Genomic DNA, 10,891 nt, shown 5'->3' with positions numbered 1-10,891 from the left:
ACATTTGCTCTCCACCTAAGCCCCTGGCATCAGCTCCTCATTTTTACCCCTCCCTTCCCACTCCCCCCTCCCTCATGAACCCTTGATAATTTATCAATTATTATTTTGTCTTATCTTGCACTGTACGACATCTCCCTTCACCCACTTTCCTGTTGTCCGTCCCCCAGGGAGGAGGTTATATGTTGATCCTTGTAATCAGCTGCCCATTTCCAACCCACCCTCCTGGTATCACCACTCGTAGGACTGGTCCTGAAGGGATCATCCTCCCTGGATTCCCTGTGTTTCCAGTTCCTATCTGTATCAGTGTACATCCTCTGGTCTAGCCAGATTTGTAAGGTAGAATTGGGATCATGATAGTGGGGGCTGGGGAGGAGCATTTAGGAACTAGAGGAAAGTTGTATGTTTCATAGTTGCTAAATTCCACTTTGACTGGCTCATCTCCTCCCCGAGACCCTTCTATAAGGCGATGTCCAGTGGCCTACAAATGGGCTTTGGGTCTCCACTCCGTACTCCACACCTGATTCACAATGATATGATTTTTTGTTCTGATGATGCCTGATCCCTTCAACACCTCATGATCACACAGACTGGTGTGCTTCTTCCGTGTGGCCTTTGTTGCTTCTGAGCTAGATTGCCACTTGTTTATCTTCAAGCCTGCAAGACCCCAGACACTGTATCTTTTGATAATATTTTGGTTTTCTTCACCTTTTAAGTCATTTTTATCACTTGGTCTTCTAATATTTGGGTCATGAGATATTTATCTTTGGGATCACAAACTCTTGTTTCTATTTTGTTTTTTCACAGTCTTATCTAGTTCTAATATTTTGGTGCATAACTTTTGTATTTCTATTTGGAGTTGTTGAATTATTTTTAGCTTTTCATTCATTTTGTCAGAATTATCTTTTAGAGAAATTGTGGTCTCCATTATAGTCACTTGTTTTTTCTCTATTTCTATAAATCCCCCGCCTCCATTCCCTTAAAGTAACTGAAACCTGTCATTTCTGTAATCTCCCACATGGGAGGATGCATGGTCTTCTCCTCCAGGAGCTCCTCTAGGTCCACATCTGTATGTATTGGAGTTAACTGGATTATCCTGTTTCTGCAAGTTGTAGAGATTGACTGTTGTCTCCCAGGCGTGCTTTTAAAAAATATTTCTTAATACAGAGCAACCCCCATACCTGTTGTGGAACATGAGTAATTAAAGATGACCATGCAATTCAGCACTAGCCCACCCCCAGCAGGAGCCAAAGGCAGAAAGCAGTTTACTTTTGCCTTCATCAAAGTCCCACTTTGAGGCTGGCTCCCAAGTCACCAGGGAGTGTCAGGTAATGATCCATCTTACCAACAGGATGGAGTAGAGAATGAACTATTTAGAACACAACATTCTGAAGATTGTATGTCAGTGCTGGGCCCAGTTTCTATTTTGCGTGGGCCAGAGAGCCAGGCAAGTGACAATACTTTGGATCCTGGGCCTGAGGACTCACCACTGAGCTGAGTGTCTCCCCTAATGCAAGTCTTTTCAATTTTGCGCCTGCCCAGGGTTGGTTAATCTTCAGATGGCATTGAAGGAGTTCTGCCACAATCCATTCCCCCAAATTCAAGCCAGATGCCGGAAGTCAGTGCAAAGCAGACCTATTTTTTTCTTATCCGGCTGATAGGCAATGAGCCCGTCTAGAATGCCTCAGTCTAGAATACCTCAGTCCCAGGAACCCTCTGAATACTTCCAGTCCAGGTCTGACTTAACCTCTCCCCAGTTGGGGAAGTGGGTCAATTGTGTTGGGAGGGAAGTAGATGGTGATCAGCTTACTACTAAGGTCCAGAAACATTGGGACAGGGCAGAACAACTTGAATCAGAGGCATCCTGCTTGGCAGCACAAAATTCACACTTTTGATTTTTGGGATCTTTTGTTGTCAATTGCTCCCTCTGAAGTGCTGAAATATAATTAACAGGGACTTGAACTTCTCAGACTACCGTAAAATTTCCGCTATTTCTTGGAGAGGGATTCAGAGTAGGTCTGATTATGTGTTGGGTCTCACTTATTAGTTTTTCTTATTGAGGTGTTGCAGAGTTCTATCGATTTTAGTTCCTTGTCTATTGTGTCATTGCTATAGATTTTTTTCCCAGTCCATAGACTCACATTTTACTCTTTTGATAATGTCTTTTGATGTGCAGAGGGGTTTTTAACAGGTCCCACTCCTTTATTTTGACTTCCACTGTGTGTGCTTCCTTTACTATACTTGGTACTCTGTCATAGAGCCCTTAAGTTTGTCCCAGTTTTGTCATTGATGATTCTGTTACCTCTGCGGTTTACATTTCAGTTTTTAATCCATCTTGAGTTCATTTTTGTGTATGGAGTGAGGTATGAGTCCGGTTTCGTTCTTCTGCACATGGAGATCCAATTTATGCAACACCATTTGTGGTAGAGAGTGTCCTTTTCCCACTTAAGGATTTTGGTCTTTTTTTTGAAAATCAGTTGTCTGTAGAAGGATGATTTTATTTCTGGGTTTTCTTTTCTATTCCATTGGTCTATGTATCTGTCATTTTACCAGGTTGTGTTGACTTTGTGGCTTTTTAATAGGTTTTGAAGTTGAGTAGTGTAAGGTCTACGACTTTGTGAGGTGTTTTTTATCCTGGGTCCCATCCCTCTGTATATGAATTTGGTCATTAGTTTCGCCATTTATATAAAGAATGAAATTGGGGGTTGGATTGGCTTTGCATCGTATTTGTAGATTATCATACATAGTATTGACATTTTCACAATATTGAGGGTTCCTATCCAAGAACAAGAGATATTTTTCCATATGTGTAGGGTTCTTTTGGTTTCTTGTAGCTATTTTGTACAGAATTTTTGGTTTTTGGTTAGGTTTATTCCAAAGTATTTCATTTTTTGATGACTTTTATAAGTGGTATTATTTCCTTGATGTCTTTTTTGAGCTCTTTTCACTAGTATATAGAAATCCAATTGATTTCGCTGCTTGTTAATTTTTTATCCTGCTATTTTACCAAATCCCTTAAGGGCTAATTGTTTCCAACAGTCTTTTTGTGGAGTTGGGGGTTCTATAAAATTATATTGTCTGAAAATGGTGAGACCTTCACTTTTTCTTAGCCAAGTTACATTGATTGTTTTTGTTTTCTAATTGTTCTGGCTAAGACTTTGAACATGAGGTTAAAGAAGAGTAGTGCTAGAGGGTGTCCTTGTCTATTTCCCATTCTCATGCAAAATGTTTCAGTTTTTCCCCATGAATGGTATTGGCCCTTGGATTTTTGTATGTGGTCATTATTATGTTGATGAATTTTCCTTCAATTCCTTTTTTATTGAGTGTTTTAATCAGAAATGTGTGTTGGGTCGTGTGGCGGAGCTGAGTGAGCATTGCTGCAATGTTCTGAGAGTTTGGGCTAGCTTTGGGCACTCTGCTCTGGTCGTGGTGCACTTGCTATGCTTCCTGTGGGCAGGCAGTGACCTGAGCCTAATGTGGGCTGAGTGCAAGGGCAACACCCAGAATGGGAGCTGATTGATATGACGGTGTGGGTTCCCGGGGTATCAAGTGTAACTGGTGAGGAGTTGGCTTACCAGCTATCTAAACTAGGAGTTTCTCTTGTGATACCCACCAGAAAAATGGACAAGCTGAAGGGGTGAAACAAAAATGTCTTGAGAATGGCAATTTAAAAGGAAAAGATGTACTTATTTTGCCCCTTGACCTAATGAACATAAAATCCCATGAAGCGGCCACCAAGGCTGTTCTCCAGGAGTTTGGTAAAATTGACATTCTGGTCAACAATGTTGGATGATTCCAACGTCCTTTGTCCATGAACACCAGCCTGCATGTCTACAGAGAGCTCATGACACTTAACTAACTAGGGACCGTGTCCTTGACAAAATGTGTTCTGCCTCACATGATCGAGAGGAAGCATGGCAAGATTGTCACTGTCAATAGCATAATGGGTATAGTGTCTGAGCAGCAAGCATGCTCTTCGGGTTTTTTATTTTTAATAGCCTCTGAACTTGCTACATATCTCAGTATTATCATTTCTACCATTTACCCAGGACCAATACTGAAGTCAAATATTGTGATGAATGAACTGAAGAAGTCATGAAGCCTTTAGGTAATGATGGAGACCAGCCCTTCAAGATGGCAACCGGTCATTTTGCCCAATTGATTTTAATCAGTATGGCCAATGATTTGAAAGATACCTGAATCTCTGATCACCCGTTTGTTTATTACATACTTGGGCCAATACATGCCAACCTTGACTGGGTGGCTAACCAGAAAATTAGGAAAGAGGAGAATTGAGAATTTTAAGAGTGATGTGGATGCTGACACCTATTATTTTAAATCCTTCAAGAAAAATCACAATAAAAAGAGCAATTTGGATTTTTCAAGCCACTAGAGAGAGATGGAAACCACAAAAACAATTTTCTTATGCACTGAAGACTAATGTATGGTTTCAATTTTTAATAGATGTAAGTTTTACTTCAACATATAACAGATGAAGAAAGCATGACAAGAATCTTATCATAAAAGTAATAATAACACCTATTCCTGGACAAAGAATATTTTAAAATAATACACAGAATTTCCCAAATGACTGCATTTTGAAATGGTAAACAGGACTCTAGAAACCATCATTTATTAAATGCATGTTATATGCAAAAAAGGTTGTTGGTGTCCAATGCTCTTCTGCACATATTTATATGATCTGCTTCTTTTTTGTCTTATGTGGTGGATTACAATGATATTTTTCAAATGCTGTACCATCCTTGCATCCTTAGTATCAATCCTACTTTGTCACGATGAATTAATGTTTTTATATATTATTGGAACCTATTGGCCAGAATTTTGTTGACAATTTTTGCATCGATGTTCATAAGGGATACTGGTATGTAGTTTTCTGTCTTTGTAAGATCTTTGCCTGGTTTTTATATCAGGATTATGCTCATTTCATAGAATGAATTTGAGAGTTCTGTCGCTTTCTATATTTTTGAATAGGCAGTGTGGAACTGGTGGCAGCCCTTCTTTGAATACTTGGTAGCATTCCCCCATGAAACGATCTCATCTTACACTTTTCTTCTCTGGAAATTTCGTGATCACCTCTATTTCTTGTTTTGTTATTGGTCTGCTTTGGTTTCCTACTCTGAGTTAGTGATACGAATTGCACTCAATCATTGTGTATTTTTTTTTCATTTTTGTTGGCTACTATTGAGTAATCACTTTTTTGAATTTTTTTGCTTGTATGTATTTTTGCATGAAGGCTATTGATAATATAAGTTTCTGTTTTCGTAGTATCTGCCTGGCTTTGGTTTTAGCTTAATAAAATGAATTCTGGAATATTCCCCCCTTTTCTGTATTTTGGAGTTGTTTGAGTAGAATTGAAGTCAGCACTTCTCTGACCAATCGGATCTGACAGTGAAGTCACGTGGTGCAGAACTATTTTGGGTTGCATTTTTAGTGACCTGTTCAATTTTTGCCTTGGTGATAAATCTGCTAAAAATTTCTACCTTAATGTCTTTTCATTTGGATAGGTAGTGTTTCTAGAAAAATGTCCATTTCTTCTAGGGTTTCAAATTTACTGGAGTATATTTATTCATAGAATTCTGTTATTATCCTTTTATTTCAGTTAATTCTGTCATGACATCGCCCATTTAATTTCATATACATATTATTTGCATCTTCTTACTTTCTTGCCAATGGTTTACCAATTTTATTCTTTCAACAGACCTACTTCTAGTCTTGCTAACACTTTACCTTTTTCTCCATTTTATGTCTGCTTGAATCTTTGCTATTTTTTTATTTACTGACTATACATATGCTTAATTTGCTGCTGTTTTTCAAATGGTTGCAGATATTGGGTTTAGGCACTGAGTTTGGTCCTTTCTTCTTTTTGATGTGTGTATTTACTAGTAGGAATTGTCCTCTGAGTACTGTTTTTGCTGTGTCACAAAGATTTTGGCATGTTGTATTTTCATTCTTGTTTGACTCATATATATATATATATATATATATATATATATATATATATATATATATATATATATATATATTTATTCAGTTACCCAGTAGTGTGTGTTTTCTTTGGCTTATCATAATTTATTTTATGTTAAAATGTACAACTTTTTTGTTTTTGTTTCTGTGTGTTTTTTTAAGTGACTGAGTAAAAAGAGAACAGATAAATACAAGAGTGTCACTGGCTATTTAATACAAGGATTACAGGTGCAAAGGTTACAAAAAAGGAAGCAATATAAACAGACACAAATAACCTTTTTGCTTTTTTTACATGTGATTTGAAAGCTTAGTTTGAGCTATTCAGAAGCTACTTTTCTATTTTTCCTTAAAAAATAACTCCACTATTTTATAAAGAAAGAAAAATCTACAGATGGAATGAAAATGTAAAGTTAGAGGCATTTCCATAAAATAGCAACTTTATACCAAATTCACTATTTTTTTAAATGCTGCCAAGTATTTGGACATATCTGAAATGTTTCAAAACCTGACATATAAACACTGAGATATGCTTCATTCAATAAACAGAAGTCTACATTTATAAATCAGAAAGCTGCCTTTTCCCCCCAAAAAAAATCTGTCACCAAAAATGGAAAAAGGTCTCACCTTTACACCAAACGTTTAGCAATAAAACCCCTCTGACTAATCAAATGGGAATAGCTATTATAGCTCTTTACAGTTTTATAATTAACAACAATATAGTTTTGTTCTTTTTTTTCACACTCTCAAAGCAGGGCACCCTAATCAAGGCAAAAAAACCCTTAAGAAATGGCTTACTGTTAGCACAACACTTGTACAGTACTCCAAGACCCACTGTCACTAACAAAGACATTAGCGGCATGCTCAAGTGTCACCTTAAACAAAATATACAGTAACTGAAAGCCTAACGGCATTTACATGGAGTGGACACGCCATTAAGCAACACAGGGCTTGTTCAGCTTTCTCAGTCGCCATACTCTGTCCCTGGGGAGCCTCAAGCACAAGCAACCATGACCCCACCCCCACCCCCCCAACCTGACTCCTTCTCCAATGAATCTGCCGCCACCCCTTCTGCAGCGGAACCTGGCTGCATCAAATCTTGGCATCTCCCACAGCCAACGACTGCAAACCCAGATCGCCAGCAAGGGCCACATCTCCATGAGAACCAAGTCGGCATCTCTGTCACCAGTGGCTGCCACCCATCAGTCACAAATCTATGGTCGCTCCCAGACCGTAGCCATGCAGGGTCCTGCACGGACTCTAACCATGCAGAGGCATGAACACGAGTGTGAACTTGATGCCAGCCCCAGCGTATAATGTCAACTCAGTGAACATGAACAGCCTCAATGCCATGAACGGGTACGGCATGTCCCAGCCGATGATGAACAGTAGCTACCACAGCAAGCATGGCTACATGAATCAGACCACCCAGTACCCTGTGCAGATGCAGATGGGCATGATGGGAAGCCAGCCCTATGCCCAACAGCCAATGCAGACCCCTCCCCATGGTAACATGATGTACACAGCCCCTGGCCACCATGGCTACATGAACACAGGCATGTCCAGTCTCTCAATGGGTCCTACCCAGTAGTTTTTAAAGAGGATGTTATTCAGTTTCTATGTATTTGATAGTTTTCTTTGATCTTCCTGCTTTTCATTTCCAACTTTATATTGTGACTTCTTAGTATTTTGATATTTTTAATTTATTCATGTTCCCTTGTGACCTTGCATAGGATGTATTCTGGAGACTGTGCATAAGCAGTGGAAAAGACTATGTCTTATGCTGCTGTTGCCTCGAGTGTTTCGTAAATGTCTGTGAGGTTAAACTAGTTGATTGTGTTATTTAGCTCTTCTGTGTTATTGGTGATTTTCTTTTTGGCTGTTCTGTTCATTCTCAAAAGTGGTGTATTACAGTCTCCTATTATTATTATGGAGTTGTCAGTTTCTCTGTTCAATTCTATTAAAGTTAGGTTTGTGTCTTTTAGAGCTCTTTCATTGTTTGCACAGATGTTTATTATGTTATGTTCTCTTGTTGGATTAATTCTTTATTGTACAATCTTTCCTTGTCTCTTTTCTGGTTGTTGCCTTAGTTTATTATATTCCATTCCTGCTCCATTTTGGTTGGCTTTTTAGTTATAAATTAATTTTTTTCATTGCTGTTTTCACTGTTCACTGAATTTTTATGATTTTCCTTTTTAAAACATTGGTGGCAAAGGTCTATTTTCTGTTTGCTAATCCTTCTAAGTTTGTGACAGTCCTTTCTATATTGACATCACCTTGACTTTATCTATATTTGACATTACATAACTACCCACCCCATTTTGCTTTGTAGTTGCTATTGTTTACCAAGTGACATTTGGTTCTCTAGGTTGTGTCATTTTATCTTCCATACTTCTATCTCTGGGTTAATTTCTGGTGATGGTATAAAGTGTCTTAATCTCACGTTGCTTTCTGCCATTACTGATTCTCTGTCTGATGCACTCCCTTTAGCATTTCTTATAAATGTAGTTTGGTTTCCAAAATATTCTTATTTTCTGTTTATCTGGAAAGTCCCACTTTGCGATCATACTTGAGTAATACAGTTGGCATTACTAGGTTGCTCTAAAAGAGTGGTATAAGCCAAACAGTGGCTTTTGAGGGGATCTGTGGGATGAGTGAATTAAATTCAAGGCAGAGAGTTCAACTTAGAAAGTTAGCATGAGTGTTTTGGAGAGATCCGAAGAATTAATCTTGATCTGTTGTCTTGAAGGACACACGTTCCCTATCAGGAGTCCCGGTACTACAGTAGGTTAAGCATTGAACTGATAACCATGAAAGATAAGACTCTTTGCTCTCAAATATTTACAGTCTCAGAAACCCTAAGGAGCAGTTCCATTCGGGCCTATAGGGTCACAATGAGTTGGAATTGACTTTATGGCAGAGGGTTAGGTTTTTGGTTTTGTGCCCTATAAAAAGAGGAGATAAAGGAGGAATTCAGCTTGCAGGGCGTTATGGAGCAAAACCAACAGATTTAAGTGTTGCCTCCTCTTGTGACTGTGAAAGGGAGGAATGAGTTTGTACATTGCTGGGCGGGGGCGGGGTGGGGGCGTCCCTTTTATGGTTGTTCTACAGAAGCTCTGGAGGGCGCTGTGGTTGCCTGCTTGGCTACTAACCTGAAGACTGGCAGTTTAAATCCACCCAGCGTCTTTGAAGTACTGGAGTCAATTTTTAGAATGTAAAACCGCATGCTGTTACCTTATAAAAATGAATTATGTTTGAAAACAAACGAAAGCTTGTGTTTTATCCTGTTTTTAAAAACGTTTAATATATTTGCGCCATGTAGAGATGAATGTATTTCATTTTGGGAGCTCTCTTGACCGCTGAGGTGTATTTATTAAGGAGAAATGTAAATCCACGTGTTATTCAGAACAGCCTTGTGAGACATTTTGGTGTTACTACTATTGGAGTCTTTAAACATTTCAAGTACCTAAAAGTTGAATGTATGTGACAATTTGCACTGGCGGAACTGATCGTGAACCTGTTACAGAAAATGATGTCTCGCTTGTCAGGTTTCAGCCATTAAGCTCGCTTTTCTTATTGCATCTGCCTGTCTCAGAGCGATGCCCCTGAAGAGTCATTCAGGATGGATGTCTTTGCAGCCCGCCTTCCTCTTAGGCATTTCACAAACCAGCTCTCCTTAAATTTAGGCAACACACTTGTATTCCATGTGCTTACCACTGAAACCTCCGCAGAGAGGGGGAAACACCGCCAACAACCACAACAACCTGGAAGACACTATCGATCTATTTTCCTTCTTTTGAAAAAGAGGAAAAGTAGAGATCTTACAAAAGCACCTTTGGTATGCAGGCGCAACCAATGAACCAATATGAACCAGTTCAGAGCCCCGCTCCTTCGTGGCTCGAGCTTCTTTCTTTAGGGGTGAACATTGCCTTTGGAGTCGAGGAAACATTGAAGATGTTGGCAGTTCTCGGCTCCTACTCTTTCCCACTCGTTTTAGAAACGAGTTGGCTGCAATCATGTTTATAGATAGTGTAAGATTAGCTTTCAGGTGGAAAAGGTTTGAGATGTTGAGGAATCCAGTGATGGTTGATCTAGAGAATAAAACCCGTTCTACATAAGGCTCCTCATGCTGGCCAGTTCTTAAACGAAGCAATTTCCCATCAAAATAAACCCATCCAGGGGTTGCAGATCCACTTCTGTACAGACGAGAGCCAAGGAAACCCCATGCGGCAGTTCTCTCCCTCATATGGGTGTCACGGTGAGCCAGTGGCGACCCGCCTGGCGGCAACCACAAGAACAACAATGTTGTTTGGTTTCTAGTGAGGGTAAGCATTTTCTTTTCTCCTAGTGGCCAGCTGTTCCTTTTTCCGTTTGGAAATTGATCTGTTCGGGTCTCTGGGTATTTGTCCACCCAGTGAACAGTGTGTTCAGCAATAGTCACCGATGTAGAAATAATGGGCCAGGGCCCCATTCAGGAAGCAGTATTCCATCCCCCAGGGCTCCCTGTGTCTAAGGGAAGGCTCTGGTCCTGGCGTCCCTGCTCAGGTTCCCCCTTGGAGGCTGATGTGATTGTCGAGGTCCTCGAGGGCTGAGTAGCTGCCTCCTGACTTTGGCTTTTCCCCCGTTTCCAGCCTTTGCTAATCTGCGATGTGTAGGTTCCCAGAGCAAACCAGTCATTCAAAGGCTCTTTTCACTGGTACATATTTGTTCGACGTGTTCAGAAGAGAGGGGGGGTGAAGGATGGGGAACTGAAAAGGACCCTTGTGGCCACACAGCATCGCCCATTACAAGCAGTCAACTCACCGCTGGCCCCAAGCTTGCCTGATGCAATGAGAGGCTTGCAGGTGATCGGCTCATCCTCCCCAGAAGGCAGCTTAAGCGTTCTCACACACACCCTACCCCCGAATATCCC

General features: G+C 40.1%; 1 pseudogene; it reads left to right on the top strand.

Annotated features, from left to right (window-relative positions):
* The first annotated feature begins 3,222 nt into the window (after positions 1–3,222).
* Positions 3,223–4,390, top strand: LOC142436138 (dehydrogenase/reductase SDR family member 7 pseudogene; annotated as a pseudogene).
* The last annotated feature ends 6,501 nt before the right edge of the window (positions 4,391–10,891 follow it).

This window comes from Tenrec ecaudatus, unplaced genomic scaffold (genome assembly GCF_050624435.1).
Source record: "Tenrec ecaudatus isolate mTenEca1 unplaced genomic scaffold, mTenEca1.hap1 Scaffold_170, whole genome shotgun sequence".
Lineage (NCBI taxonomy): Eukaryota > Metazoa > Chordata > Mammalia > Afrosoricida > Tenrecidae > Tenrec > Tenrec ecaudatus.
Note: the sequence above shows the minus strand (reverse complement) of the source record. Positions and strands in the feature narration are given on the sequence as shown.